This window comes from Vigna umbellata, chromosome 4, assembly GCF_029865625.1.
Source record: "Vigna umbellata cultivar VRB3 chromosome 4, Vumbellata_1.0, whole genome shotgun sequence".
NCBI classification, from domain to species: Eukaryota; Viridiplantae; Streptophyta; class Magnoliopsida; order Fabales; family Fabaceae; genus Vigna; species Vigna umbellata.
The window spans coordinates 47,302,334-47,327,278 of NC_142168.1; the positions used below are offsets into that span (position 1 = coordinate 47,302,334).

General features: G+C 40.2%; 1 long non-coding RNA gene across 1 annotated transcript in view; it reads left to right on the forward strand.

The window, feature by feature from the left end:
- The first annotated feature begins 712 nt into the window (after window positions 1-712).
- LOC124847040 (uncharacterized) overlaps window positions 713-24,945 on the forward strand; it is a 38,901-nt gene continuing 14,668 nt past the window's right edge. Inside the window, exon 1 of the long non-coding RNA XR_015785786.1 lies at window positions 713-1,328. This is a non-coding gene — a long non-coding RNA (uncharacterized LOC124847040). The remainder of the gene's footprint in view (window positions 1,329-24,945) is intronic.

Consider the following 24,945-nt stretch of genomic DNA (forward strand, 5'->3'; position numbering starts at 1 on the left):
TCCAAATCCTGCCTTTCTAACGCTCGTCCTCTCTTATCTGCCGCTCGTCTCCCGTTCGTCCTCAACCGTTCGGCGGTTACGTCTCATTGACGTTCGGCAACTCTCAAGCTCAACCGTTCGGTTATCCACAAGCTTTCCAACTGTTCGGCCGCTCGTCCTAAATCGTTCGGCCATTTGGTGTCGTGGACGTTCGGCAATTTTCAGCCTCCAGCGTTCGTTCGTTCAGCCGTGTAGCGTTACCGTTCGTCCTTTAGTTTTGTCAAACCGATACCTGTTGCTCTCAGGTAGAGAGCGTTCGATCTTGGTGTACTAGTGATGACTGACGTTCGGTTTTTAACGTTCGCCCTAGTATCGCATGATCTTTAGCCGTTCAGCAAAGAACGTTCGGTAGTGTTCTTGTTCAGCAAATAACGTTCGGCCTTGATATGTTGAACGTTCGGTCTTGCTGTGTTGGACGCTCGGTCCTGATATTGTTATTCTCATTTGAACGCTCGGTCTCTCGTCCCTCTTTAGCTTTCTTACGATGCTTATTTTCGTCCAGCGTTCGGTTTTTGGGGCGTTTGATCCCTTTTGGTTTGATCATGGCGTTCGGTAAATAGTGTGGTGGGTCGCTCGTCCAAATAGTGTGGCGTTCGGTTTTTTTTATTTTGTTGCGTTTTATTTGTTTTAATAAAAATATATAATAACAATAAAAAATAATAATAAAAATAAAAAAATAAGTAAATAAAGAAAAGAGGAATAAAAGTAAATAAAGGTAAGTGTTAATATGTGCCAAAACAAAATCTGGAATCAAGGGATGTTTGTCCCTGAATTTCTGAAAAGTTGTTTAAAAATAATAAAAGAAGACAAAACAAGAGAATGTGGAACGCCTAGGAAGCAGTGAGGCGTTGGCTTTTTCTCAAAAGGGATTTAATTATTTTTGGCTTGACCTTGGCTTTTGGGTTGTAAACCACGAAGGGTGGTATCCCTCTTGCATGGCTGCCCATCTTGCAACTCTGTAAAGTCCCTTTACACCACTACAAGACTCTGGATTCTCACCAACCAAAGGGGGGGACCTTACAAAAAAAAAAAGGAATCAGCTGAGACTGAGGGGGACAGGAGGTTGGCAATAGAAAACGGATCTAGAAGAGGAAAGAAAAAAAGAAGGAGGAGAGGAGTTTTTGAAAAGGGTGGACGAGACTGAAGCAAGGAAGACTGGAAGTGAAGTTGCTGGATCACAGAGGTGAAACGAAGAGAGTAAATAGAAGCGGAAATGAAAACAAGAGGCTACTGGACCATGGGTTGCTGAAGCTGAAACAGAAAGGGAAAATAAAAGATAGCTTCAAGAGGTAGGCCACTAAATTTGAACCTTAAGATTGCATGTATATGATATTCTGTGTATGATGTTGACTAAATGCATGCTATAGTTATTCCACCTTTGGGCGGAAGTCTGTTTAAATGTTAATATCATTATGAATGGAAAATATACGTTTTCCTTCATCACCCCATCCCGTCATCAATAGCTCTCATTGCTTCCATACTTCACCATCTAATCTCACTGCACCAGCCGCCCCATTATTTTGGTGGAGAATATTGTTTTTGTCTCTTTTAAAAGTGCACTCATTCTACTGAAATGAAGAGAGTGGAGGGCCCGTGTTTTGGTTTAAATTTTTCTGCGCCGTAGAGGAAGCACAAGAAGTGGGGACGTTGGCTTTAAAAGAAGTTGGACACCAAGCAACCAGGGGGTGTTTTTTCCAAAAGGGGAGGACGTTCCAAAGTAGAGGGAAATTTTCCTTTTCCTTTCAATCTCTTCATTCTTCCAAAACCAAATCCATAGATCTGGACTCTTGCTCATATGAAACCCAATTACTTTCAATCTCTTTCCTATTCTGTATTCTCCGTATTTCTTATACCCCTTCAGCAAACCAGTGCCAACATATTTCACCCGCAAAATTGATTACCATAATCATGACCAAACACTAAAATCCTTTCCCCACTCATCTCTTCGAAATTTTACTGCATCTAGTCCAGAGGTCCAAAAATTATGTGTGAGTATTCAAATGAAAGACCTTTGAGTCTGGAATCCAACCCAAAAAGTTTCATTGCATTTAGAGCTCTGTGGAAAAAGATATGAGCCAAACAGTAAACCAAGGTCAGTGCCAGAAACGAAACAGTCAAGCCTGATTTCGAAATTTTACTGCATCTAGTCCAGAGGTCCAAAAATTATGTGTGAGTATTCAAATGAAAGCCCTTTGAGTCTAGAATCCAACCCAAAAAGTTTCATTGCATTTAGAGCTCTGTGGAAAAAGATATGAGCCAAACAGTAAACCAAGGTCAGTGCCAGAAACGAAACAGTCAAGCCTGATTTCGAAATTTTACTGCATCTAGTCCAGAGGTCCAAAAATTATGTGTGAGTATTCAAATGAAAGCCCTTTGAGTCTAGAATCCAACCCAAAAAGTTTCATTGCATTTAGAGCTCTGTGGAAAAAGATATGAGCCAAACAGTAAACCAAGGTCAGTGCCGGAAACGAAACAGTCAAGCCTGATTTCGAAATTATACTGCATCTAGTCAAAAAATATGTTTTAAAGGTTAAGCACACGTGTGATCGCTCGCATCGTCCTTGTGCTAAAAACCTTTCCTCTTTCTTAAATAAAAATTATAAAAAATATGTTTTAAAGGTTAAGCACACGTGTGATCGCTCGCATCGTCCTTGTGCTAAAAACCTTTCCTCTTTCTTAAATATGTTTTGAAGGTTTAGGCACATGTGTGATCGCACGCATCGTCCTTGTGCTAAAACCTTTTCTTCCTCATTTCTCAAATAAATTACAAAAATATGTTTTAAAGGTTAAGCACACGTGTGATCGCTCGCATCGTCCTTGTGCTAAAACCTTTTCTCTTTCTTAAATAAAAATACCAAAAAAATATAAAATCTACAAAAACTATAAATATTAATACTGTCAAACAACAAACAGTCTTGCTCCCCAGAACTACGTGATCCTTGATTCTCCATCAAAAGTGGAGATACGTAGGAGCAAGGCCAGTCCTTGTCAGGTTCATTTCCCCAAAAATCCAAATTTATCCATAATCATTTTGCAAACAAAATTCTCAAACAATTTTCAAATAAATTTCCAAGCAGTTTTCTAAAAGAACTACGGAACCCTGATTTCTCATTCTTAATGAGAATACGTAGGAGCAAGGTCAATCCTTGTCGGGCCCAAAAAACTAAAAAATATTTTGTTTCTTTAGAATTTTATTTTTAGGGGAAAGTTAAACATTTTGAAAACCACATCATATTCGCATATTTAGTTAAAGGTACTGCCTTAGGGCAGGCGTTGTAGGGTGCTAATACCTTCCCTACACGTAACCGACTCCCGAACCAAGAATCTCAGTTTCGCAGACCATGCCTTATCATTTTATGGTTTTTCCGTAGTTTTCCATAATAAACTATGGTGGCGACTCCAAATCACTTTTTCTAAACCCGTTTCTTTTTCGGATCGTCGTCCCGTCGCGATCCCGGTTGCGACAACGTGTTCTAAAGATAGGGTTTTATTAAAAATTTAGATTTTTTTTAATTGGTCCTCAAAACTCTCGAATCATTCAAAAAAAACCAGAACCGCTGCCTCAATCTCGCAAAAATAGGTTTGATTATGTGCTTCAGCTTCCCATCCCATCCTTCTTTTAAGCTCGACGATTTTGCTGCAGGGAAGGCAATCAGAGACCATGGGAAGCTCTCGAGACCATGTTTTAAGCTCCTCCGATGAGAGAGCTTCAGAGTTTTTGGAGGACTCCTTTTTGGAAGAGCGTTTCTTACCTTTGGTGGCAGCGACAATGGGTTGGGGAGGGAGGTAGAGACGACGGTAAGGGTTACAGAGAGTTTGAGTAAGTCGAAGCGGTTGTGGTTTGGGGTTTTGTGGTTGTCGTCTTTGTTGGATTTTGTGGTGGGAATTCGGGAGAAGACGGAAGGGTAATAAGGGGATTTTGGAGGGTTTCTGAATTTGGGGTTTAGGAGAAATGAGGATGAAGAATAACGAAGAAAGCAATGTGAAGCCATGGAACACTATAATGCCACAAATTCTAACAATTGAGATCCATAGTGTATATATTCATATTCAATCCAATGAATAAAACATGTCGAAATCACCCTCGCACTAGCCAAAGTCGTTGCCGCCACCGTGAAGCATCTTCATAGGAGCACCACCTCGTGCAAGCCGTGACGCAGAAGGGCCCTAATGCCGCCACCACCTCGTGCCTCATCACCTTCGTCTAGTGAGTTCGTCTTCTCGTAGGAAGTTCCAGAAACAAACCACAGAATCGCAGCGCCTCCATTCAAACCTGTAACCAAGGACAACACAGAAGATCCAAGAAAAGCCCCAAATCAAAACCCTAAGTCGCGATCTTCAATTCCCATGTCAATTCACCCAGAATCGTGAACAACTTTGGAATGTCTTCTCTGAATCGAGATTCACACCTATAGTTAGCGACACAAACGCAACAAACGCAAGCAAGATCGCGCTATACCTTCTTATGTAATTAAGGAATACGTTAGGACACACAAGTAAATTTTGACACGTAACCACTAATTACTGCCAGATCATCACTCATTAACGCCGTTTGGTTATATTTAACGGAAGGGACTAATTTGACTTAAAATTTTAAAAGAGAAGACCTATTTCAAACACTTTTAAAATGAGGGATTAAATTGAGATTTGTCAACCAAACTGGGGACAAAATTGGCTATTAAACCTAAAAATAAAAAATAACTTTTAATTATGCTATTCATAACTTAAAATTAATTTTTAATTTCACAATTTGAAAATAAATTTTTTCTTTAGAAGATAATTTTCAGATAAATCAACTAGAATAAAAAAATGATTAATTTCTAATTTTTTGAATACCACAGAACCGGATACCAAACCGCTTCACCATCACACCTTTCTCCATTCACCTTTTTTTAATATTTTGTTTCTCGGTAAAATTTTATTTGTAGGGTTATTATTTTTTAATTTTACCCATTCAGAACCTATTTCACTAATAACCTATTCTAGGTAAAATACTTTTCTTTCATTTTAACATTATATTTCTTCCTTTATTAGGGGTCATCCGTTGGAAGATGTCACCTCCGTTTATTAGGGGTCATCCGTTGGAAGATGTCACCTCCGTTGATGTATATTTCCTCACGCTGGTTGATGCTCTGGACGCTCCTCGATATTCCTCCACACCACGGCGGCGACGCTCCTTCACACCACGGCGGCAAATATAAACTGGGAAGAAAAAGGAATGGAAGTGCGAAAGGTGGGAGGTGAAACGAAAATGAGGAAAGTAGAAGAGAGTTTCGGGTGGGTGCTGGGAAAGTAAAATTACGGTTTCAAATTATTTAAAATAGGATAAAAGTAAAAATCTTTTTAACTTGAGGATATAATTGTATTTAAAATAATGTGGAGAGGTGGAGGAAATATAGGGTGGTGGTGGAGGGAGCAACACCTATATCTTTTTTATAAGACAAGATCCAATGTCTTTATTTTTGAAACCGATACTAAATAGAAATTCACATCGAACTAAGCATTTAAGCCTATTTATTAATAATAATAATAATAATACTTGATTGATCCTCTCATAATCTTCTATTTATAAAAATAAATTGATACAAGAGTAGATGATAATTAGGGTAACCTTAGACACAATATAATCATGATAGGGTAACCTAGACACAATATAATCATGATAAATAGGATAATCCTAAACACAATATAATCATGATAAATAGGATAAATATTCTAACACTCCCCCTCAAGCTGGAGCATACAACTTGTATGTGTCATGCTTGGAATAAATAAACTCAGTCCAACAAAATCAACTTGTCTAAAATGTCGAGGCAATAAACGTGGTAACTCTGCTTCGAATAAGATCTAGATATGCTTCAGACCATCAAGAAAGAATGTCTATAAACCAAATTGAACTCACAAACCAGCATAAGCAAAGAGACTCCTCATAAGCTTATGAAGAATAATATTGGACAACCACGAAACTTCATCTAGCACCATGAACCTTCAAGTAGGATGACTTTGACAGAGTTGATTTCCATCAAAAGTGAATGATGAGTGGTAGACAACGAGCCATCACTGACTGATGAGGCCTGTAGTGGCTGAAAGCGACAAAACTACAGGGAGTGCCATCTTTGACTAATTGGGGCCTGCAGTGGCTGAAAGCAGGACTTTCATATTTGACTAGTTGGGGCCTCTGACTAGTGGCTCGAAACATACTCCCCTCACTGCAGGGACTAAATTGTCATTATTGACTGATGGGGTCGGTAGGGACTAAATTGTCATCACTGACTGATGAAGCCTGCAGGGACTAAATTGCCATCACTGACTGATAGAGCCTGTAGTGGCTGGAAACATACTCCCCTCCTTGCAGGGACTAAATTGCCATTACTGACTGATGGGGCCTGTAGGGACTAAATTGTCATCACTGACTGATGGAGCCTGTAGGGACTAAATTGTCATCACTAACTAACGAGGTGATGGCTGGAAGCGACAAAACTGCAACGACTATCATCACTGACTTATGGGGCATGCAGTGGCTGGAAACATATTGCAATGGCTGAAAACATACTCCCCTCACGACAAACGACGAAAATGACGATGCGCCAATGACAAATCATGAAGGTGGAAGATCATAATGGTCTCCTTTATTCATCAAAGGATCCAAAAACAGATCTGACAAGGAACTGGTGAAATTGTTTGACTAAGATTCTGAATCTTGCCAGAAATAGACTCCCCTCATGCCATGAGAACCTCACATTTATGACTTTGGTGTTGAAATTCCTTGGTGTTAACATGCTAATAGCACTGACTCTCCTTGGAGACTTGTAAATAAATGACACAAAGCCATCAGGAACATTACAATATGCAAAGCTAAACACACGTTAAAGAGGCTAAGGAACAATGCTGAAACAAAGAATATTTTTTTTCTTTTGGTCCAGCGAGAAAAATGGCAGCGACAACCAAGGATGGGTCGCGCTCCTCGATGCGCACAAAACCCATAACTTCACCAGAGAAAACGAGACGACAGCGGCGACGAAGGTTGAACAGATGTGGCGCATGTGGTGGTGCTTGGATGAGAACTAGCCCTCGACACAGGCATGGTTTACCATGGCTCAAGGAGGCGATCCAGATCCATTGGTTGTCAGACTAAACTGTGGCGGTGGTCGGTGGCGGGCATTAGCGGACAACGTCGGAATGATATTAAATAGAGGTTGATGGTGACAAACTTATGTGGACAACTCCTCGTAGTGGAAAAATAGTGCCAAGTGGACAATGACAAACGACGCCAGACAACAACAAATTACACCAGACAGCGGCAAACAGTGCTAGACGATTGCGGACAACAATTAGGGTTTGGAGACTATATAGAAACTACAACATGATTGCTCATTGAGGTATTTAAGAAAAGATGAAATTTTTAAGGCCGCCGGTGGCGGCGCTGCCACCTGCGGCAACAAAGACAGAGTAGGAAGAGACTCAGACAACGTGCTCTGATACTAACTTAACATTAAAAAGAAATAATTATTGAGGTAACCTAAAAACAATATAATCATAATAAATAGGGTAACCTAGACACAATATAATCATGATAAATAGAATAATCCTAAACAGAATATAATCATGATAAATAGGGTAGTTTTCTAACAATCATAATAATAATAATAATAATAATAATAATAATAATAATAATAATAATAATAATAATCATAATCATAATCATAATCATAATCATAATCATAACAACAATAATAATAACAATAATAATACAAATAATAATAATAATAATAATAAATAACAATAATAATAATAATAAAAATCATAATAATAATTAGTTAATTTTGAAACACCACTAATTATTTTAAATTTATAAAATAAAAAATATATTTTAAAAATTAATTATATATTAATACTAATTTTACCTTTAATAAATATATATTATTTGGCTTTAATAATATATGTAACAGTTCAATTACATCAATAGAATTCAAACAAAATTAATAAAAATAAAATTTTCTACTAAAACTTTAATTATAATTATTTATTACATTAAAAATAAAATATATTAATGTTGATGGTACTAAATCGATTATTTATCTTTAAAAAAATTATATTTAAAGAAATTAAAATAAAATTATATTTAAATTTTAAAAATATAATTAAAAATACACCATTATATATATATATATATATATGTAGTCTTTCTAGTACAACCATTTTTTTCTTCCAACCTTAAACTTCTTTTCAGGAGACCCAACCATTATTATTATTATTATTTTTTAATTATCATTATTATTATTATTATTGTAAGACCCTGTTGGTAGATTCATTTGAAAATTTGATCTAAATAAGAATCTTGTCTTTTGAATAAAATAACTCGATTATAATATTGTTTAATTAGCCCTAATTTAGTATAGTGAAATAAAGGTCTAATAATTATGTTTTATGCCATATCGAACTTAATTGAATCAAGTTATAATTAAAATAAAAATAATAAGGAGAAGAAGAAATAAGCGAAAAGCAATAAGTTAGATAAATATTAAGAGGTTACTTAATTAGCAAACTAAGCTTGGTTCAGTGGAAAGGGTGATGTAATGGTTTGTGTGTAGCTTGTGTGCCTTCATTTCGAATCCTTAGTACAAAACTGGTTTTCTTTTTTAATTTTGTATTTCATTTTTGGCATCAGATTTAGTTTTTGGGCTTTTATTTCTTTCTCTCTGGTGTTTTTTTATTTGCTCTTCTTTTTCTTTGCATTATATTGGGTATCTTGGTCTGCAATGGTTGTTTGAATTATGAGATTTTATGTTTGTCTTGCTTTGTAATTTCTTTCTGTGGGATGTCTTGATAAATGTAACATCCCAATAAATAGTAATTACTATTAATCAGAACTAATCACATTTACAGAAAATACAGTGCAGTCTCAGCATAATTAACAGCTGCTTCAAAATAAAACAGCATGTTCAGCAAATTACAGTATTCAGAAATCCATAAAAGGTACAAAACCAGTTACTGAACAAACGTTCTGCAGAAATATACAGTCAACGTCCCAAAATGCTATACAGAAAGACTAACTACTACTAATACTGTATGAACAGCGCTGCAAAACTATACACAGAACTATCAAAAATACAGCACTGAAAAGTGACTAATGCTATTACAGAAACGGGTCGCTACTGCTCAGCTTTAACTTCAACTTCCACAAGGTTGGCATCCTCCAAATTTTCTTCTTCCAGTATAGTTTCAAGGGGTGCCTCACCATCTGCTCACATCCACAACGGATGATCATTGCATTGACAAGACGGACATACAGAAACAGTAGACAACACAAGGAAATTGCAAGGGTAAGCTTAGGTAATTTAATTCAATAAAATCAACATAATTTAACTTATAAAATAAGTCATGCAGTTCATACAATATTAAACACATATCCCAGCATACAGTAACTCATTCAAATTCTCATAATTAAAGACTGTCCGGACTGTATGATGCCATGTATCTACAGGCGTTCTTGCACCCGGGTGGTGTAGTAACTGGAACATCCATCAGCTGCCACCCGAGGTTAACCCTATCAGTCCAAAGTACTCAATAGGACTAGGGCCTCCTGCCATTCCCACGCATGACCTACTCCCCTCTACATGAGGATGAGCACTCACGGAATATCAGGATGAACAGCCATCAGCAGCTTTACCATGGTCATACTACACTACTTCTCATATTCACATCATGGAGACGTTCCTCCTTGGAACGCTCTTTCATAATCCAATCCAATAAATCCATTCCAAATACCATTCGCACATATTCACAATTTCTCTTATTCAAATTTTCATTCTGTGTTCACTCTCTTTATTTTAAAGAACGTTCATCACTCAATAAATAGGGACGAACATATTACAGTACTCAAACGTCCACGTTTCTGAACAAAAGAAACGTACCATTTATCAACTTAACTACATTACAACACTTAATAATTTGAAGAAAACTGATCTGAGAAGAGATGGGTAATACTTAGAAAAATCTTAAATATAAAGACTCCAAGTAGAATCCAAAGGATAAAGCCAATAAGAAATATTTAGATAAACAATCAAATATAATTGAATTCAGAAAACAACACTGCCAGTCAAAGACCGAACGTTAATTAACAATTTGAACGAACGCCATATACGTTCGCTCACGAAGCAATAATAAGACGAGCGTTCAATTATAAAAGCAAACACTGCTCAGGACGAACGCCAGGTCAATGACCGAGCACCAAATAGAACGAACGCACATAGGAACGAATGTGCATGGAAACGAACACGCATGGGAACGAACGTTCAGTATCAGACCGAACGCTAACTGGGACGAACGCTCAATCTAAGATTGAGAGTTCATTTGGACGAACGCTCAGTATAATACTAAGCGCCACTTATGACGAACGCTGGTAAACAAAACCGAGCGTCCTAACTATACTTCACTTTATATTTTTAATGGTTGGACCCGCTAGGCTAAGCCGAACGCTCACCTAACTCTTAACACCAACGACGCTCGTTCTCGATCAGGTCCTTTCCAAATGAAAGAGTCCTTATTCTAAGTGATATTCCAGGGAAACCGAACGGTATAAGACCGTTCGATGACGAGCGTACATCATCAATCATAGAGTATCAGATTTCCAGATTTTCAGACACTATACTGCACAGTTTTTATACGATTCATAACTTAGAATTTTCTTCTTCACCATAAATCTTATACATTACAACATTCATATTATCATCTCATAAATACAGAATCTTCCATTTTCCAGTTTCCAACATATCATCACAACATATAGTTCAAATCATTATCATTCCAAATTATGCAGAAATCAATCACATTACAAATCATACATCTCATTCACTGCATAATTTCACACCACATTCCTGATATACATCCATTTCAAATCTGCTCATTCACGCATATTCAAAATTCATATATTGCATACATTTCAGACATCCAGCACTATTCATTACTGTCATACAGATCAAACATATATTAAATTAAATTACTAAAGCTTCCCTTACCGGTTCAAGCAGTGCACTTCCAGTTGCTTAAGGTTTTCTCTCGGTCAATAACAGCTTTCTACCCAATGAATCCCTCCACGATTTTCACTAAATCTAAGATACCAAAAAGGACATCAGATTCAAACCTATAACCCATGCATGCAACCAGGATTTGGTTCGCATGAACTAAAACAGACAAGTGCAGGGACGAGAACTTACCAGTTCAGTTCTCAGTTTGGTTCGGATCAGAATAACGCTCACGGTGCAGTGAAGGTGTCTACGGTCTCTGAAATTAGATCAGAGGAGTTGATAGTGAGGTATTTTAGAGAGAAGATGAAAGAGTGCAGAGAAAATACAGAGAAGATGGAAGATCAGAATTCGTGAGGAAGAAGAAGATTGCATGAAAGGAAGAGAAGAGTTTTCAGAGAAATTATTTTCTCTCCCTCGTCAAACGGTTGAGCAGTTACTCACTGCCACCTGGTTTCCACTACAGCTTTTAGAAGCTTCCAAAGTGACATATGGCATTCAGTGCATGCAGAGAGAAAGAGAGTGGATTTTGACGTGGCAAGGTGCAGTAAAATGTGATCAGAGAATAGATTAGTGTTTATTAATTTATCAGGTTCTCACATTCCCCCTAACTACAAAAATTTTCGTCCTCGAAAATTCTAAAGCTTACCAGGGAATAGGTGCGGATACAATTCTCTCACAGCCTCTTCAACCTCCCATGTTGAGTCACCAGTCTTTGCATTCCACACCACTTTCACGAGACTAACATCCTTTCCCTTGTAAAGTCTGGTGCGGCTGTCTTCCACACAAACAGGCTGCATCTCCAGGGTTCTATCTGGCCGAAGTTGGATATCTTCTAACTCCAATACGTGTGATGGATCAGCTATATATTTACGGAGTTGAGAGACATGAAAGACTGGATGAAGGTTGGACAGTTGAGGTGGTAAAGCCAATTCATACGCCACTGCTCCAATCTTCTTCAGAATTTGATAAGGTCCAACGTACTTGGGAGAAAGCTTCTTTGGACGAAGGATTCTTCCCACACCAGTGATTGGATTCAACCTCAGAAACACGTGATCTCCAGCAACAAATTCTAAGGGTCTTCTTCTTTTATCAGCATACGATTTCTGCCTGCTTTGGGAAGTCTTCAAACGCTCTTGGATCAGTTTCACTTTCTCTGTTGTTTGTTGGATTAATTCTGGTCCAGTGACTGCAGTTTCACCTTCTTGGAACCAACACAAAGGAGTTCTACACTTTCTTCCATAAAGAGCTTCAAACGGTGCCATTCCTATGCTTGCTTGATAACTGTTATTATACGTGAATTCCACAAGCGGCAGAACCTCATCCCATACTCCCATATGATCTATAACGCAGGTCCTCAACAAGTCTTCAAGAGTTTGGATGGTTCGTTCAGATTGGCCATCCGTCTGAGGGTGATATGCAGAACTCATTTGAAGTTTGCTTCCCAATTCTCCTTGCAATGACTGCCAAAAACGAGATGTGAATCTCGTGTCTCGATCTGATATAATGCTTGAGGGAACTCCATGCAACCGAACAATCTCTTTGACGTACAGCTTGGCCAAATTTGTCATGGACATCCTTAAATTAACAGCCAGGAAATGGGCGCTCTTAGTCAATCTATCCACAATTACCCAAATTGAATCATGGTTTCGGACTGTACGTGGCAGATGAGTCACGAAATCCATAGAGATGCTGTCCCACTTCCATTCTGGAATTTCCAATGGCTGCAGCAATCCTCCCGGTCTTTGATGTTCAGCTTTGGCTCTTTGACAAGTTAAGCAAGAGGACACAAAACGTGCAATGTCACTCTTCATACCAGGCCACCAGAATGACAAACGAAGGTCCTGATACATCTTAGTCATGCCAGGGTGCATGCTAAGACGGCTGTGATGTGCTTCCTCCAATATGATTTTCTTCAGCTCGCCATCATTAGGGACACACGTCCTTCCCCGGTAACGCAACATACCGTCTGTTCCTGCATTGAAATCCTTATCTTTACTCAAACCGAGCTCGCCCAATATCTTCACCAGCTCTTCATCCTCACGTTGCTTCTTCCAGATTCGGTCAAATACATCACTGGAAATTCTGAGATTACAGCATCTGATAACGTCCGTTCCCAAGTCAAACTGCAATCTTAGATCTCTAAAGCTTTCCACCAAATTCAGCTCCTTCACCATCATTGCAGAGACCCTTACGGCTTTCCTACTCAATGCATCAGCACCACATTTGCTTTTCCAGGATGATACAGTAATTCAAATTCGAAATCCTTCAAGAATTCAAGCCACCTCCTTTGCCTCATATTCAACTCCTTTTGATCAAAGAGGTACTTGAGACTCTTGTGATCACTAAATACTTGAAACGTTGCACCATACAGATAATGCCTCCAGATTTTTAACGCAAACACCACTGCTGCCAGCTCCAAGTCGTGTGTGGGGTAATTCTTCTCATGAACTTTCAACTGCCTGGAAGCGTATGCCACTGCCTTTCTTTCCTGTATCAGTACACAGCCCAAACCTTGATATGATGCATCACAATACACTTCAAAAGGTTTGGCTGTATCTGGAATGACCAACACAGGAGCGCTTGTTAATTTCTTCTTCAATTCCTGGAAGCTCTCCTCACATTTATCTGTCCAAGCAAACGGCTGGTCCTTCCTGGTGAGGTAAGTCAGAGGGGCTACTATCTTGGAAAATCCTTCAATAAATCTCCTATAATAGCCCGCGAGTCCCACAAAGCTTCTAACTTCCATGACTGAACGTGGACTCTCCCAATCCAGCACTGCCTTCACCTTGGCTGGATCCACTGCAATACCACCAGCAGAAACAACGTGCCCCAAGAATTGGATCTCCTTCATCCAAAATTCACACTTTGAACGTTTGGCATACAACTCTTTCTCCCTCAACACGCTCAAGACGATCCTCAAATGTTCTTCATGTTCGTCAAAGCTCTTGGAGTAAATGAGGATGTCATCAATAAATACCACAACAAACTTATCCAGGTACGGTCTAAAAATTCTGTTCATATAATCCATGAAGATTGCAGGTGCGTTTGTCACTCCAAAGGGCATCACCACATACTCATAATGGCCATAACGAGACCGAAATGCAGTCTTCTGAATGTCCTCCTCTTTCACTCTAATTTGATGATAGCCCGAACGTAAATCAATCTTAGAAAATACACAGGCACCATGCAACTGGTCCAGCAGGTCATCAATCCTTGGAAGAGGATACTTGTTCTTGATGGTCAGCTTATTAAGTTGTCTATAATCAATGCATAGCCGTGAGCTGCCATCCTTCTTCTTTACCAACAATACAGGCGCTCCCCAAGGAGAAGCACTTGGACGGATGAACCTCTTGTCCATTAATTCTTCAATTTGCTTCTTGAGTTCCACTAATTCAGCTGGTGCCATTCTGTAAGGTTGGACCGAGATGGGTGCAGCAGTGGTTACCAGATCGATTGTGAATTCTACCTCACGAATAGGAGGTAGACCAGGGACTTCATCCGGAAAAACATCTGGAAACTCATCTACTACTGTTCGTCCTCTGCTGCCATCATTGTTGGACGAACTCTCTACCCCATTATCTTCATACGTCATTATCAGAAAACAGCTTGCTCCCTCCATGATATCCTCCTTCAATTGACCGAGAGTGAGAGACAATTCTTCTTCTTCTTCATTGGGAAAAACCAACTCCTTCTTCCCGCAATCAATGAGGATCCGATTGGTAGCCAACCAATCCATCCCCAAAATTACTTCTAAGTCTTGCAGGGGTAAACAAATAAGATTGACCTTATATCTACGCCCCTCAACTTCTATAGGACATCTTACACAAACTGTAGATGTCTTAATCCCACCAGCTGCTGGGGTTGACACCACCAGATCAAACTGTAATTCACTCTCTTTTATTCCCAGTTTCTCAACACACGCCTTCGAGATGAAGGAATGAGTTGCCCCCGAGTCATACAGTACACAGCAAGGCTTTCCATATAACATGCAAGTGCTGGTGATGAGTGTACCTGAACTAGCAGCTTCAGCACCAGTAATAGCATAAACTCTCCCTGTGGCTTGTGCACGTCCACCTCTCCCTTGTTGGTTCCTCCCAGCGTTTGGCGGCCTCATTGCCGCTCTTCCTCCCATACTGCACTCGTTCTCTAAATGCCCACTCTGCCTGCAACGAGTACAATATTTTCCTCCTGCCAGCTGCGGACACGCCCACCGATAGTGTGGTCCTCCACACTGATAACAGGTCAAGCTTCTCGGCTGTCCAGATTGGCCAACAGTGACCAAAGCTTGTGATCCACCAGAGGATTGAGTTGGACGAGTATATGGGGACCCTCTCATATTTGATGTACCTCTGGACAAAACCGGACCCCTACTCACTTGTTGTTTCTTATGTTTTTCGGCCTCAGCAATGTTCTTCTCAAGGACCTTTGCCCTTTCCACCATAGCAGGGAAAGATCTGATACACAAACAGGATATTAATACTTTTAGATCACTCCTCAACCCGTTCTCAAACTTCCTGCATTGCCATTCTTCACTTGTTGCCATAGTATTGAACCGCACAAGGTGCTTGAATTTATTAGTGTATTCTGAAACTGACATACCCCCTTGAACCAGCTGTAAGAACTCAACTTCCTTTGCAAAACGAACGCTGTCCGGGAAGTATTCTTCATAGAATTTTGCTCTAAAAACCTCCCAATTAATGGGGTTCTGCGCGTCAGTCAAGATAGCTTTCATACTTGTCCACCAGTGACTAGCTTCACCAGTCAATAAGTATTCTGTGAATGCCAAACGATTCTCATTTGGGCATCTTTTGGCATCATAGATCCGCTCCATATCTCTAAGCCACTAATCCGCCTCATCCGGAAGCCCTTTGCCATTGAACTTGGCAGGATGGTGCTGCAAGAAGCTTTCCAAACTCCATTCTGCATGGGGTGCAGCATTAGAGGAGGAGGCTCCTGGTGTGCCTCGGCCAGCTGCCAAGATGTCCATTAGTTGTCTTTGCGTTGCTTCTGAGTGAACACGAGAAGCCTCCATACTTTGCATTGCTTCCTGGTTTTGCCTCATCAAGGCAGCGTTCTGCTCAACCAAAGTTGTGTTTTGTTGTTGAAGCCTGTCTATGACTGCCTCCAACACACGGGCACTAATTGGTGCATCAGATTCATTCGGCTGAGGTGGGGGAGGAAGTCTAGGAGCCATTCGTTTTCTGGATCAGAGAAAACGTACGTTAGCTATGTTCAAGAGTTAAAAATTAATAACTCATCAAACACATATCAAGCACACAACGAAAAGCACAGTGCACTCATACCCTATATGTCCTTAAAAGAACAAAACTGCTCTGATACCAATAAATGTAACATCCCAATAAATAGTAATTACTATTAATCAGAACTAATCACATTTACAGAAAATACAGTGCAGTCTTAGCATAATTAACAGCTGCTTCAAAATAAAACAGCATGTTCAGCAAATTACAGTATTCAGAAATCCATAAAAGGTACAAAACCAGTTACTGAACAAACGTTCTGCAGAAATATACAGTCAACGTCCCAAAATGCTATACAGAAAGACTAACTACTACTAATACTGTATGAACAGCGCTGCAAAACTATACACAGAACTATCAAAAATACAGCACTGAAAAGTGACTAATGCTATTACAGAAACGGGTCGCTACTGCTCAGCTTTAACTTCAACTTCCACAAGGTTGGCATCCTCCAAATTTTCTTCTTCCAGTATAGTTTCAAGGGGTGCCTCACCATCTGCTCACATCCACAACGGATGATCATTGCATTGACAAGACGGACATACAGAAACAGTAGACAACACAAGGAAATTGCAAGGGTAAGCTTAGGTAATTTAATTCAATAAAATCAACATAATTTAACTTATAAAATAAGTCATGCAGTTCATACAATATTAAACACATATCCCAGCATACAGTAACTCATTCAAATTCTCATAATTAAAGACTGTCCGGACTGTATGATGCCATGTATCTACAGGCGTTCTTGCACCCGGGTGGTGTAGTAACTGGAACATCCATCAGCTGCCACCCGAGGTTAACCCTATCAGTCCAAAGTACTCAATAGGACTAGGGCCTCCTGCCATTCCCACGCATGACCTACTCCCCTCTACATGAGGATGAGCACTCACGGAATATCAGGATGAACAGCCATCAGCAGCTTTACCATGGTCATACTACACTACTTCTCATATTCACATCATGGAGACGTTCCTCCTTGGAACGCTCTTTCATAATCCAATCCAATAAATCCATTCCAAATACCATTCGCACATATTCACAATTTCTCTTATTCAAATTTTCATTCTGTGTTCACTCTCTTTATTTTAAAGAACGTTCATCACTCAATAAATAGGGACGAACATATTACAGTACTCAAACGTCCACGTTTCTGAACAAAAGAAACGTACCATTTATCAACTTAACTACATTACAACACTTAATAATTTGAAGAAAACTGATCTGAGAAGAGATGGGTAATACTTAGAAAAATCTTAAATATAAAGACTCCAGGTAGAATCCAAAGGATAAAGCCAATAAGAAATATTTAGATAAACAATCAAATATAATTGAATTCAGAAAACAACACTGCCAGTCAAAGACCGAACGTTAATTAACAATTTGAACGAACGCCATATACGTTCGCTCACGAAGCAATAATAAGACGAGCGTTCAATTATAAAAGCAAACACTGCTCAGGACGAACGCCAGGTCAATGACCGAGCACCAAATAGAACGAACGCACATAGGAACGAATGTGCATGGAAACGAACACGCATGGGAACGAACGTTCAGTATCAGACCGAACGCTAACTGGGACGAACGCTCAATCTAAGATTGAGAGTTCATTTGGACGAACGCTCAGTATAATACTAAGCGCCACTTATGACGAACGCTGGTAAACAAAACCGAGCGTCCTAACTATACTTCACTTTATATTTTTAATGGTTGGACCCGCTAGGCTAAGCCGAACGCTCACCTAACTCTTAACACCAACGACGCTCGTTCTCGATCAGGTCCTTTCCAAATGAAAGAGTCCTTATTCTAAGTGATATTCCAGGGAAACCGAACGGTATAAGACCGTTCGATGACGAGCGTACATCATCAATCATAGAGTATCAGATTTCCAGATTTTCAGACACTATACTGCACAGTTTTTATACGATTCATAACTTAGAATTTTCTTCTTCACCATAAATCTTATACATTACAACATTCATATTATCATCTCATAAATACAGAATCTTCCATTTTCCAGTTTCCAACATATCATCACCAACATATAGTTCAAATCATTATCATTCCAAATTATGCAGAAATCAATCACATTACAAATCATACATCTCATTCACTGCATAATTTCACACCACATTCCTGATATACATCCATTTCAAATCTGCTCATTCACGCATATTCAAAATTCATATATTGCATACATTTCAGACATCCAGCACTATTCATTACTGTCATACAGATCAAACATATATTAAATTAAATTACTAAAGCTTCCCTTACCGGTTCAAGCAGTGCACTTCCAGTTGCTTAAGGTTTTCTCTCGGTCAATAACAGCTTTCTACCCAATGAATCCCTCCACGATTTTCACTAAATCTAAGATACCAAAAAGGACATCAGATTCAAACCTATAACCCATGCATGCAACCAGGATTTGGTTCGCATGAACTAAAACAGACAAGTGCAGGGACGAGAACTTACCAGTTCAGTTCTCAGTTTGGTTCGGATCAGAATAACGCTCACGGTGCAGTGAAGGTGTCTACGGTCTCTGAAATTAGATCAGAGGAGTTGATAGTGAGGTATTTTAGAGAGAAGATGAAAGAGTGCAGAGAAAATGCAGAGAAGATGGAAGATCAGAATTCGTGAGGAAGAAGAAGATTGCATGAAAGGAAGAGAAGAGTTTTCAGAGAAATTATTTTCTCTCCCTCGTCAAACGGTTGAGCAGTTACTCACTGCCACCTGGTTTCCACTACAGCTTTTAGAAGCTTCCAAAGTGACATATGGCATTCAGTGCATGCAGAGAGAAAGAGAGTGGATTTTGACGTGGCAAGGTGCAGTAAAATGTGATCAGAGAATAGATTAGTGTTTATTAATTTATCAGGTTCTCACATTCCCCCTAACTACAAAAATTTTCGTCCTCGAAAATTCTAAAGCTTACCAGGGAATAGGTGCGGATACAATTCTCTCACAGCCTCTTCAACCTCCCATGTTGAGTCACCAGTCTTTGCATTCCACACCACTTTCACGAGACTAACATCCTTTCCCTTGTAAAGTCTGGTGCGGCTGTCTTCCACACAAACAGGCTGCATCTCCAGGGTTCTATCTGGCCGAAGTTGGATATCTTCTAACTCCAATACGTGTGATGGATCAGCTATATATTTACGGAGTTGAGAGACATGAAAGACTGGATGAAGGTTGGACAGTTGAGGTGGTAAAGCCAATTCATACGCCACTGCTCCAATCTTCTTCAGAATTTGATAAGGTCCAACGTACTTGGGAGAAAGCTTCTTTGGACGAAGGATTCTTCCCACACCAGTGATTGGATTCAACCTCAGAAACACGTGAAGAATGGCAATGCAGGAAGTTTGAGAACGGGTTGAGGAGTGATCTAAAAGTATTAATATCCTGTTTGTGTATCAGATCTTTCCCTGCTATGGTGGAAAGGGCAAAGGTCCTTGAGAAGAACATTGCTGAGGCCGAAAAACATAAGAAACAACAAGTGAGTAGGGGTCCGGTTTTGTCCAGAGGTACATCAAATATGAGAGGGTCCCCATATACTCGTCCAACTCAATCCTCTGGTGGATCACAAGCTTTGGTCACTGTTGGCCAATCTGGACAGCCGAGAAGCTTGACCTGTTATCAGTGTGGAGGACCACACTATCGGTGGGCGTGTCCGCAGCTGGCAGGAGGAAAATATTGTACTCGTTGCAGGCAGAGTGGGCATTTAGAGAACGAGTGCAGTATGGGAGGAAGAGCGGCAATGAGGCCGCCAAACGCTGGGAGGAACCAACAAGGGAGAGGTGGACGTGCACAAGCCACAGGGAGAGTTTATGCTATTACTGGTGCTGAAGCTGCTAGTTCAGGTACACTCATCACCAGCACTTGCATGTTATATGGAAAGCCTTGCTGTGTACTGTATGACTCGGGGGCAACTCATTCCTTCATCTCGAAGGCGTGTGTTGAGAAACTGGGAATAAAAGAGAGTGAATTACAGTTTGATCTGGTGGTGTCAACCCCAGCAGCTGGTGGGATTAAGACATCTACAGTTTGTGTAAGATGTCCTATAGAAGTTGAGGGGCGTAGATATAAGGTCAATCTTATTTGTTTACCCCTGCAAGACTTAGAAGTAATTTTGGGGATGGATTGGTTGGCTACCAATCGGATCCTCATTGATTGCGGGAAGAAGGAGTTGGTTTTTCCCAATGAAGAAGAAGAAGAATTGTCTCTCACTCTCGGTCAATTGAAGGAGGATATCATGGAGGGAGCAAGCTGTTTTCTGATAATGACGTATGAAGATAATGGGGTAGAGAGTTCGTCCAACAATGATGGCAGCAGAGGACGAACAGTAGTAGATGAGTTTCCAGATGTTTTTCCGGATGAAGTCCCTGGTCTACCTCCTATTCGTGAGGTAGAATTCACAATCGATCTGGTAACCACTGCTGCACCCATCTCGGTCCAACCTTACAGAATGGCACCAGCTGAATTAGTGGAACTCAAGAAGCAAATTGAAGAATTAATGGACAAGAGGTTCATCCGTCCAAGTGCTTCTCCTTGGGGAGCGCCTGTATTGTTGGTAAAGAAGAAGGATGGCAGCTCACGGCTATGCATTGATTATAGACAACTTAATAAGCTGACCATCAAGAACAAGTATCCTCTTCCAAGGATTGATGACCTGCTGGACCAGTTGCATGGTGCCTGTGTATTTTCTAAGATTGATTTACGTTCGGGCTATCATCAAATTAGAGTGAAAGAGGAGGACATTCAGAAGACTGCATTTCGGTCTCGTTATGGCCATTATGAGTATGTGGTGATGCCCTTTGGAGTGACAAACGCACCTGCAATCTTCATGGATTATATGAACAGAATTTTTAGACCGTACCTGGATAAGTTTGTTGTGGTATTTATTGATGACATCCTCATTTACTCCAAGAGCTTTGACGAACATGAAGAACATTTGAGGATCGTCTTGAGCGTGTTGAGGGAGAAAGAGTTGTATGCCAAACGTTCAAAGTGTGAATTTTGGATGAAGGAGATCCAATTCTTGGGGCACGTTGTTTCTGCTGGTGGTATTGCAGTGGATCCAGCCAAGGTGAAGGCAGTGCTGGATTGGGAGAGTCCACGTTCAGTCATGGAAGTTAGAAGCTTTGTGGGACTCGCGGGCTATTATAGGAGATTTATTGAAGGATTTTCCAAGATAGTAGCCCCTCTGACTTACCTCACCAGGAAGGACCAGCCGTTTGCTTGGACAGATAAATGTGAGGAGAGCTTCCAGGAATTGAAGAAGAAATTAACAAGCGCTCCTGTGTTGGTCATTCCAGATACAGCCAAACCTTTTGAAGTGTATTGTGATGCATCATATCAAGGTTTGGGCTGTGTACTGATACAGGAAAGAAAGGCAGTGGCATACGCTTCCAGGCAGTTGAAAGTTCATGAGAAGAATTACCCCACACACGACTTGGAGCTGGCAGCAGTGGTGTTTGCGTTAAAAATCTGGAGGCATTATCTGTATGGTGCAACGTTTCAAGTATTTAGTGATCACAAGAGTCTCAAGTACCTCTTTGATCAAAAGGAGTTGAATATGAGGCAAAGGAGGTGGCTTGAATTCTTGAAGGATTTCGAATTTGAATTACTGTATCATCCTGGAAAAGCAAATGTGGTGCTGATGCATTGAGTAGGAAAGCCGTAAGGGTCTCTGCAATGATGGTGAAGGAGCTGAATTTGGTGGAAAGCTTTAGAGATCTAAGATTGCAGTTTGACTTGGGAACGGACGTTATCAGATGCTGTAATCTCAGAATTTCCAGTGATGTATTTGACCGAATCTGGAAGAAGCAACGTGAGGATGAAGAGCTGGTGAAGATATTGGGCGAGCTCGGTTTGAGTAAAGATAAGGATTTCAATGCAGGAACAGACGGTATGTTGCGTTACCGGGGAAGGACGTGTGTCCCTAATGATGGCGAGCTGAAGAAAATCATATTGGAGGAAGCACATCACAGCCGTCTTAGCATGCACCCTGGCATGACTAAGATGTATCAGGACCTTCGTTTGTCATTCTGGTGGCCTGGTATGAAGAGTGACATTGCACGTTTTGTGTCCTCTTGCTTAACTTGTCAAAGAGCCAAAGCTGAACATCAAAGACCGGGAGGATTGCTGCAGCCATTGGAAATTCCAGAATGGAAGTGGGACAGCATCTCTATGGATTTCGTGACTCATCTGCCACGTACAGTCCGAAACCATGATTCAATTTGGGTAATTGTGGATAGATTGACTAAGAGCGCCCATTTCCTGGCTGTTAATTTAAGGATGTCCATGACAAATTTGGCCAAGCTGTACGTCAAAGAGATTGTTCGGTTGCATGGAGTTCCCTCAAGCATTATATCAGATCGAGACACGAGATTCACATCTCGTTTTTGGCAGTCATTGCAAGGAGAATTGGGAAGCAAACTTCAAATGAGTTCTGCATATCACCCTCAGACGGATGGCCAATCTGAACGAACCATCCAAACTCTTGAAGACTTGTTGAGGACCTGCGTTATAGATCATATGGGAGTATGGGATGAGGTTCTGCCGCTTGTGGAATTCACGTATAATAACAGTTATCAAGCAAGCATAGGAATGGCACCGTTTGAAGCTCTTTATGGAAGAAAGTGTAGAACTCCTTTGTGTTGGTTCCAAGAAGGTGAAACTGCAGTCACTGGACCAGAATTAATCCAACAAACAACAGAGAAAGTGAAACTGATCCAAGAGCGTTTGAAGACTTCCCAAAGCAGGCAGAAATCGTATGCTGATAAAAGAAGAAGACCCTTAGAATTTGTTGCTGGAGATCACGTGTTTCTGAGGTTGAATCCAATCACTGGTGTGGGAAGAATCCTTCGTCCAAAGAAGCTTTCTCCCAAGTACGTTGGACCTTATCAAATTCTGAAGAAGATTGGAGCAGTGGCGTATGAATTGGCTTTACCACCTCAACTGTCCAACCTTCATCCAGTCTTTCATGTCTCTCAACTCCGTAAATATATAGCTGATCCATCACACGTATTGGAGTTAGAAGATATCCAACTTCGGCCAGATAGAACCCTGGAGATGCAGCCTGTTTGTGTGGAAGACAGCCGCACCAGACTTTACAAGGGAAAGGATGTTAGTCTCGTGAAAGTGGTGTGGAATGCAAAGACTGGTGACTCAACATGGGAGGTTGAAGAGGCTGTGAGAGAATTGTATCCGCACCTATTCCCTGGTAAGCTTTAGAATTTTCGAGGACGAAAATTTTTGTAGTTAGGGGGAATGTGAGAACCTGATAAATTAATAAACACTAATCTATTCTCTGATCACATTTTACTGCACCTTGCCACGTCAAAATCCACTCTCTTTCTCTCTGCATGCACTGAATGCCATATGTCACTTTGGAAGCTTCTAAAAGCTGTAGTGGAAACCAGGTGGCAGTGAGTAACTGCTCAACCGTTTGACGAGGGAGAGAAAATAATTTCTCTGAAAACTCTTCTCTTCCTTTCATGCAATCTTCTTCTTCCTCACGAATTCTGATCTTCCATCTTCTCTGCATTTTCTCTGCACTCTTTCATCTTCTCTCTAAAATACCTCACTATCAACTCCTCTGATCTAATTTCAGAGACCGTAGACACCTTCACTGCACCGTGAGCGTTATTCTGATCCGAACCAAACTGAGAACTGAACTGGTAAGTTCTCGTCCCTGCACTTGTCTGTTTTAGTTCATGCGAACCAAATCCTGGTTGCATGCATGGGTTATAGGTTTGAATCTGATGTCCTTTTTGGTATCTTAGATTTAGTGAAAATCGTGGAGGGATTCATTGGGTAGAAAGCTGTTATTGACCGAGAGAAAACCTTAAGCAACTGGAAGTGCACTGCTTGAACCGGTAAGGGAAGCTTTAGTAATTTAATTTAATATATGTTTGATCTGTATGACAGTAATGAATAGTGCTGGATGTCTGAAATGTATGCAATATATGAATTTTGAATATGCGTGAATGAGCAGATTTGAAATGGATGTATATCAGGAATGTGGTGTGAAATTATGCAGTGAATGAGATGTATGATTTGTAATGTGATTGATTTCTGCATAATTTGGAATGATAATGATTTGAACTATATGTTGGTGATGATATGTTGGAAACTGGAAAATGGAAGATTCTGTATTTATGAGATGATAATATGAATGTTGTAATGTATAAGATTTATGGTGAAGAAGAAAATTCTAAGTTATGAATCGTATAAAAACTGTGCAGTATAGTGTCTGAAAATCTGGAAATCTGATACTCTATGATTGATGATGTACGCTCGTCATCGAACGGTCTTATACCGTTCGGTTTCCCTGGAATATCACTTAGAATAAGGACTCTTTCATTTGGAAAGGACCTGATCGAGAACGAGCGTCGTTGGTGTTAAGAGTTAGGTGAGCGTTCGGCTTAGCCTAGCGGGTCCAACCATTAAAAATATAAAGTGAAGTATAGTTAGGACGCTCGGTTTTGTTTACCAGCGTTCGTCATAAGTGGCGCTTAGTATTATACTGAGCGTTCGTCCAAATGAACTCTCAATCTTAGATTGAGCGTTCGTCCCAGTTAGCGTTCGGTCTGATACTGAACGTTCGTTCCCATGCGTGT